This window comes from Lactuca sativa, chromosome 1 (assembly GCF_002870075.4).
Source record: "Lactuca sativa cultivar Salinas chromosome 1, Lsat_Salinas_v11, whole genome shotgun sequence".
NCBI classification, from domain to species: Eukaryota; Viridiplantae; Streptophyta; class Magnoliopsida; order Asterales; family Asteraceae; genus Lactuca; species Lactuca sativa.
In genome coordinates this window covers 103,887,667-103,895,421 of record NC_056623.2, presented here as the reverse complement: position 1 = coordinate 103,895,421, position 7,755 = coordinate 103,887,667, and positions in this window count along the sequence as shown.

The following is a 7,755-nucleotide window of genomic DNA, read 5'->3' as shown; positions in this document are numbered from 1 at the left end:
CTTGTAGTTACACATTTTAGTATTTTAATGACACTTTTTTATTCACCATAACAAAAAAAAAATAATAGCTTGTGGAATATTTTATATGGGTAAATATGTTGGATTAGTGTCTAAGTCCATAACTATTTTGATATGTACTTGACCCGATTATGAGCATGGTCCTTTTAGGTTGCCTTCACCATAGCAATATGTAGGATGAATTAAGGAGAGAGAGGTTTAAATATGATTTATTAATATATTATGAGAATAATATATTAAAGGAGAAATCATATTGTTTGATTAATATTAGTCAATAATTAATTATGAATTAATTTTGTGGCTAAAAGAGATTAATTAAACTTAGGGGACTGGATTGCAATTATTGGATAATTGAGTTATTGGGCTAAGGAATGCTAAAGGAACAAGGGGTGAACGAAATTATGATGGAAACCCATCATATTTTCGTCGATGGCCTTATCCAGAAGATTCCATGGGCTGCTTAGAGTTTAAGTTGTCCATTAGGGTTTTGACTGAAACCCTAGCAGCCCACACAAGTATATAAAGGACCCCTTAGGCCCCAAAAACGTGGACAACTGATTCTCTAGGGTTTCTAGTTGTTTTTGGGTAGCCTCTCTTCTTCTCCTCTTCATCCAAGTTGCATAAGGTGTTTGTGACTCCATTAGAGGTGCAACATTTGAGGCACTAAGCTTTTGAAGCCAATCCAAGCAAGGAATTGATTGTTATTGCTATATAACAATCAAAGGTAATTCTATAAACCCTAATTCAGTTTATAATATGTTAGATCTAAGTTTATTAGTCTTGGATTCAAAGCATGTAAAATAGAGAAACCTAGATCCAAGCATTAGGGCTTGTATGAGCACATACGATTGTTTCTTATGCATAAAATCCATCAGTGGTATAAGAGCCTTGATTGGTTTCTGTTGTATGTGATGCTATGTCGAATTATTTACTGAAAAACGGTTTTTTGGCCTCTGCCCGACCTGACTCGGCGAGTCAGTGGATGAACTCGGCGAGTCTGTCAGACTCGGCGAGTCCAGGGGTCAGACAGAGGGAATTTCGGGAGTTAACTGATGTTTTGACTTGGATTTGATGCCTAATTCGTTTTTTGAAGTTAAAATCCGATTTTTATCTTAAATTAGTGATTATCCTTGCCAAAAACAATAGATAATTTCAAATCTTTTAAATATTGGTTGTTTATATGATAAATATGGATTATTTCAAATTATTTGGTAATTATCTAGTGACTAAAATAAGATTAGGTCAAATATAGATAATTATGAAATTAATTGTTTAATTTGAATTATTTGTTATTTGATCCCTAATGTTTTGAAATGTTTCAAAACTTGCCCTCAAGTTTTGGAATTTAAAAGTTCATTAAAAGTTTAATTTTGAAATGTCAAATTCTAAAAACCTAGTAATTTGAAAAAGTTCAAATCACACCCTTATGGTTTTATTAATTAATTAAAGTGTATAATTAAAAGTGATTTAATAAGCCCATAAAGTTTTGGTTTACATTTAATTAAATTAAAAGTATAATTTACTAAGATAAACCACCTAGTATTTTAAAGAGTAAAATACACCCTATACTATATATAACATTAAAAGTCTAATATTATATATGTATGAGTAAACAGTCAGTCTTACCGTTAGTAGGCCTCATTCACGAAGCTGGTCTATAAGGGGTGTTTAAGGAAATTGCCTATAAAATGGCGATTGAATGGGTATCCACTCTTACCCACCGCACTCTTGACTAGTGGAGGGTCGTTAGCCGAACGGGTAGGATAGGACAGAAACCTTCCATTATAAGTATAATGAAGTACAAAGTAACTAAATGCTTTTTCAAATTCCCAAATCATAGTTACTTTAGGAAAAATGTGAAATTGTATGCTAATCCATAGAATTACACTTCGTACCCCTGTCAAACGTTAGTGGAGCGTGTGTGGTTAACCGGCACACTAATTTGGGGATGACATTGGTAGCGAAGGGTGACTTGATGTTTGTCATAGATCAATGGAGCGTGTGTGGTTAACTGGCACATTGATTAGGTGATAGTAGCATTGGGTGCACCACGTGATTTGTATGGTTATTCACGCCTTGTTTGTGATCCTCGGCATCCTAGTCACAAATAGTAGGGCATAATCGAGATTAAAGATGTCATTGAAAAGTTCAATGAATCTCAAAAAGATCTAGGAGTTTGAATTCATTTAAAACTTAATCTTCCTTTTCGTTTTTCATGGTGGAAATTGGTAAATCGTCATTTACCTACCTTCAAATATTCTGCAACTAGATTACGGCATCCCTCTTCTAGGTTGTAGAGTATTGTGTTGGATCCTAGCTTGATGTTTCATTTGGGTGTTACATCAAGAATTCTAATCAACATAACTTGAATTTTCTCCCGTTTTGTAGATGTTTGAATCTTACAATGGTCTTCCCAAATCCTTTGGAACAAGCTTTCCAAATGAAGATGACGTTCTGAGATACGATCAAGGAAATGAGAGTCATGCTTCACTTCCTCCACCTCCTCCAATCGTTCTCCCTGACCCACAAGTTCAAAGGCTTGAAAAGTTCAAGCTCACTCAAGCCCTTTTGGCAAGTAAACACGAAGATGGGAAACCTGTGTGTGCACACGTCTTAGAGATGAAGTCATACATTGATAGGTTAAGCATGTTGGGTGTCGAGATTTCAAGCGAGTTGGCTGCTGACTGGGTTCTTCAGTCACTTCCTAAATCACATAGTGAGTTCGTCAGAGAGTACTATATGATGGATCACGACGTGACCCTCATTAATCTCACCTATTTGCTTATAACTGCTGAATCAGCAATGATTTGGCGTGCTGGTCAAGCAAACTTGTCTGGTGAATCAAACTCCCAAACTTCAATGGACACTGGCAACATTGGAGGTGCAGAAAGAACTAAGTCTATGATTGTCCGATGTGTTGTGCCAAAGGAGTCCATTTGCTTTTATTGCCAAGAGAATGGGCATTGGAGACGAAGCTGCCCTAACTACCTGAGAGATCTAAGAGATGGGAGAGTCAAGACGTATGGCTCTGTTTCAGGTAAAATCCATTATCTAACTCTTTTGAGTTCCTATTCTAGATTCTTAATACATGATATGTTAAGATTACACTTTGATGTTTTGTAGAATCGAAGAAAAGAGAGGAAGCTTGAGGGAAGAAGTGAGCTGAATCTAATCATGAAGAAATGGATTTCGATCGCATTACTTGAAGAATGGATTCTTGAGCTACTACTTGGAGTTAGAATAGATTGTTAAGAAATATGTAATAACATAGTTTTTCAATTGAATTGCATTGTAAGGACAAAAATTTTCCGCAATAAAATGAATTTTGATTTTATCTTATTTATTTATCCTTGCAATGGCATGTATGAAAAATTGATGTTTGAATGTTTCTATTATTAGCAATAATGGATTTGATTCTTAATTATGTTATTTGTGGAAATGTCAAAAGTTTACCAAATAGGGAGAGTTTCTCATCGCCCAAGTTTCAATTGGACAGAAACTTGGAATCATGCAATGTGTATTGTATGATGAATGAAAAACTTTCACATTTGGGAAACTTAGACTAATTCTTCGACAAAGTGTCAATTGAAGGACTAGGGGATCAAGTACACTAAGTTGTGCGTTGATCAAGTCCACCACAAGAGTGACTAAGACATTCGTCATGATTTACTAAAGTTTAGTAAATATGATTATACTTATACGATTAAGTATAATTCTAAGTTGATTGAAAGAGTTTCAATGAATAGTAGAACGAATAAAGAAGAATCAAGTAGGCAGAAAGATAAAAGTTTCTCCATTCTAAGAAGAAGGGAGAGTACCTTTTATTGTGTTTTATGATGAAGTCTTAATGATTAAGAACCATATCTCAATTGATCCTCTAAGTGAGTCTTAGTGCAATTACATGTCTAAGAGGAGGAATCGAGAATTGTAGAAATGGTTAAATCAAGAAATCAATCATACTTCGTTCCAATATCAAGTCTTAGAGTCATACTCCAAGATTGTGACATTGAGTGACAAGTCTTAAGTAGGTTTATAACACTCATCAAATGTGGAATTTGGAAAAGTTTTCTTATTCTTGGACATTAGAAATTGGTAAGTTGTGATGTCTTGGATAAGACAAAGACCAACTAGGACCAATTTGTGAAGTGTTTTGTCTTGATAAGAACTACACTAACTCTTGAATATTTGGTTTGTCAAGAAATGTTTCATGACAAGAGAATCTTATATGTTAAGGAGTCAGTGGGAGTCTTAATGGTCTTGAAAGGTTTCAATAACCAATCAAGAATATACCTTATCGATCATCACTAACACACTACTTGAGGTTTGCAACCTATCGTGCTGACATTATTTTGTTTTTGTGCCATTCCAATTGAGTTAATTGTGTATGTGAGTTCTATGAGTTCTCATTTGAATGCATACTAGAGCCTTAGTCGATGGAAAGTACATTGATATGTAAGGACAAGTTACTAAACTACTTGGAAGACATGGTGGGCACTCGTGTTACCATAAGGCAAGAAATCAAGATTAAGAAAGTTCAGTCCATATGAGTTTGGATTTGTCGCAAACCTTGGTTTTGGCAAATTCACATGGATAAGAACTCATACACCATAAAATCTAAGTGTCATAAGATTCCCTCCTTCATGAAAATGACAGTGAGGAAATGCTTTCACTAAAAGAGATTTTAAGAAGATAGCGATTGTGAAAATTGTATTCTCAAAATTCGATTATGGTTACGGCATCCCTTTCCATAGTTCGAATTATGAGATTTGGCAATTAGTTTCAACATTTGGAACTTAGTAACATAAGTTCTAAATTGTTTAAACACACATATGAGCTATCTAAGACAAAGGTGTATAAGGCTAAGAAGCCTAGATAAAGGCTTATCGAAGAATCTGGTATTAGAAATATGAATTTCAGAAATTCAATAGGCATTGTTTTCTGAAAGTTCATTTGTTTTCTGAATACATGTCAAAGCTAGTGGGAGCATAAGTGTTATGCTTATATGATAATAATCATCATGATAGTGGGAGCATAAGTGTTATGTTTGTATGATTATTATGGCAAGTATTGCAAGTTAGCAATATTAATTATAGAAAAACAAAGATTCAATTTGCAAAGTTGCATGGGTTGAAAATTTGTTTTGCTATAATTTAGGGAGAGAATATTATACTTCATTTCGATATCTAAAACTTAGATTGAGAAATTTTAATATCTTCAGTCAAAGGATACATTGTGTGTTCTCAAATTTCGATTATGATTACGGCATCCCTCTTCATAGTTCGAATTGTGAGAATGTGACACATGAAATATTATGGCAGAAGATTGATAAAGTATCATATATTTATGTAAAACATTATGCATCATGCCCCATACGCTTCGGGTATAGATCGACTGCAAATGCTATAATATTTTACCATTCTAAAAATTCTCCATATGTCTAGCGCATTAAGAGGGAAAAAGGACTAGAATTGGTTTTGACTAAAATAATTAAACAACTATCAAAGGATGATCCAAAGTTCGCTGAGGATTGGTCGCTTGTGAGTAGTTGGAAGTATGGTATTGGATGGACCATATTGACATTATTATGAATAGATAGGATTATGTTAAGAATGAGTTGTCATATGGCAAATGTGGAAATGTTTCCATATTGCGAGTTGCATATTAAGAATCTATGTCTAGATTAGAAACTTTTATGTAAGAAGAATGTTCAAAGGAATGTACTTTGAATGTGAGACTTCACGTCTATAGAATTGTCTTGTAACAATTTGCGATAAAGTACTTTGTAATTTCATTGGCCAGGTCTTGGTGACTTTTGTGCTATGACTTTGCGAAAGGATCGTTGCGTGAAATGTTAGAATCTAGCATATTCTAATAGTGGCAAGAACCTTGTGTTCTTACACTAATGATAAGGAATGAGGAATTGTGAAATGAGAATCATTGGAAAAGTTTTCAATTGTTCTATTTCACAAAGCATGGACCATAGGAAACAAAGTGTGCATGCTTAGAGCATGGGACAATTGTTGTTGTAATTCAAGTAATGAGTTGATTATCCGAAACATTAAATGATAAATAATGAGTGATCAATATGGTGGATAAATAGAAGTGTTTTATTTACTCTCACAAGTTTGGGGCCATATAGGATTAAGTATTATTGTCATGTTTCAGCTTGCATGTTTTGACTTCCAGAATAACTAGGTTATTCAAACATCCACAGTCGGTCATACGTTGGGAGTAGGTATGAATAAAGACTGTCATGAATCTGTCTGTAGATTGTCTGAAGTGTTTAGACATGGCACAAGTTTACTGCAGAGTTCATGAGTGCTTTGATAAGATTAGAGTATTGGATTAAACCCACGCTTACTTGGATCACTTCATGGATTTATCACGAGTGATTAGTGAGACGATAATATTGTATATTCTTGAAACCGAGACATGTGAGTTGTTATTTGTTGGTCGGTTGCACATTGATAATAAGTAAACGCACCAGTAACTTGGAGTCATAAAACTTATTGTTGTGTGTGATTCAATCAATAAATTCAAGCGAACATTTGAGTCGAAGTTTATCCATTCCTTTTACCCAAAGTGGGATAAAAGCGATATCATTGGGCCTCTCGATGATTTAGTGATGACACCTAAGCGCTTGGCCAAGCCGGGACTAAGTTGATGTGTTTAATTGTAGTCTGTTATCAGTCGTCATAAATCGGAAGTCGAGAAACAGTATAGAGAGAATGATTAAAATTCATGTCTTTTGTCTATACGATATCTTGAGAATGGAGGAATATATAATCCCTTATCTAGAGGACACTTTATCTGATAAGATCAGAGTTGACAGCGACTTTTGAAAGCTACGATTGCTAATTAGGTTCTGAAGTCATACGAAAAATAGTTATTAGACTTATCCAAGTGGGAGACTGTTGGATTAGTGTCTAAGTCCATAACTATTTTGGTATGTACTTGACCCGATTATGAGCATGGTCCTTTTGGGTTGCCTTCACCATAGCAATATGTAGGATGAATTAAGGAGAGAGAGGTTTAAATATGATTTATTAATATATTATGAGAATAATGTATTAAAGGAGATATCATATTGTTTGATTAATATTAGTCAATAATTAATTATGAATTAATTTTGTGGCTAAAAGAAATTAATTAAACTTAGGGGACTGGACTGCAATTATTGGATAATTGAGTTATTGGGCTAAGGAATGCTAAAGGAACAAGGGGTGAACGAAATTATGATGGAAGCCCATCATATTTTCGTCCATGGCCTTATCCAGAAGATTCCATGGGCTGCTTAGAGTTTAAGCTGTCCATTAGGGTTTTGACTGAAACCCTAGCAGCCCACACAAGTATATAAAGGACCCCTTAGGCCCCAAAAACGTGGACAACTGATTCTCTAGGTTTTCTAGTGGTTTTTGGGCAGCCTCTCTTCTTCTCCTCTTCATCCAAGTTGCATAAGGTGTTTGTGACTCCATTAGAGGTGCAGCATTTGAGGCACTAAGCTTTTGAAGCCAATCCATGCAAGGAATTGATTGTTATTGCTATATAACAATCAAAGGTAATTCTATAAACCCTAATTTAGTTTATAATATGTTAGATCTAAGTTTATTAGTCTTGGATTCAAAGCATGTACAATAGAGAAACCTAGATCCAAGCATTAGGGTTTGTATGAGCACATATGATTGTTTCTTATTCATAAAATCCATCAAAATACTCATGACATTTTTATAATTAAGG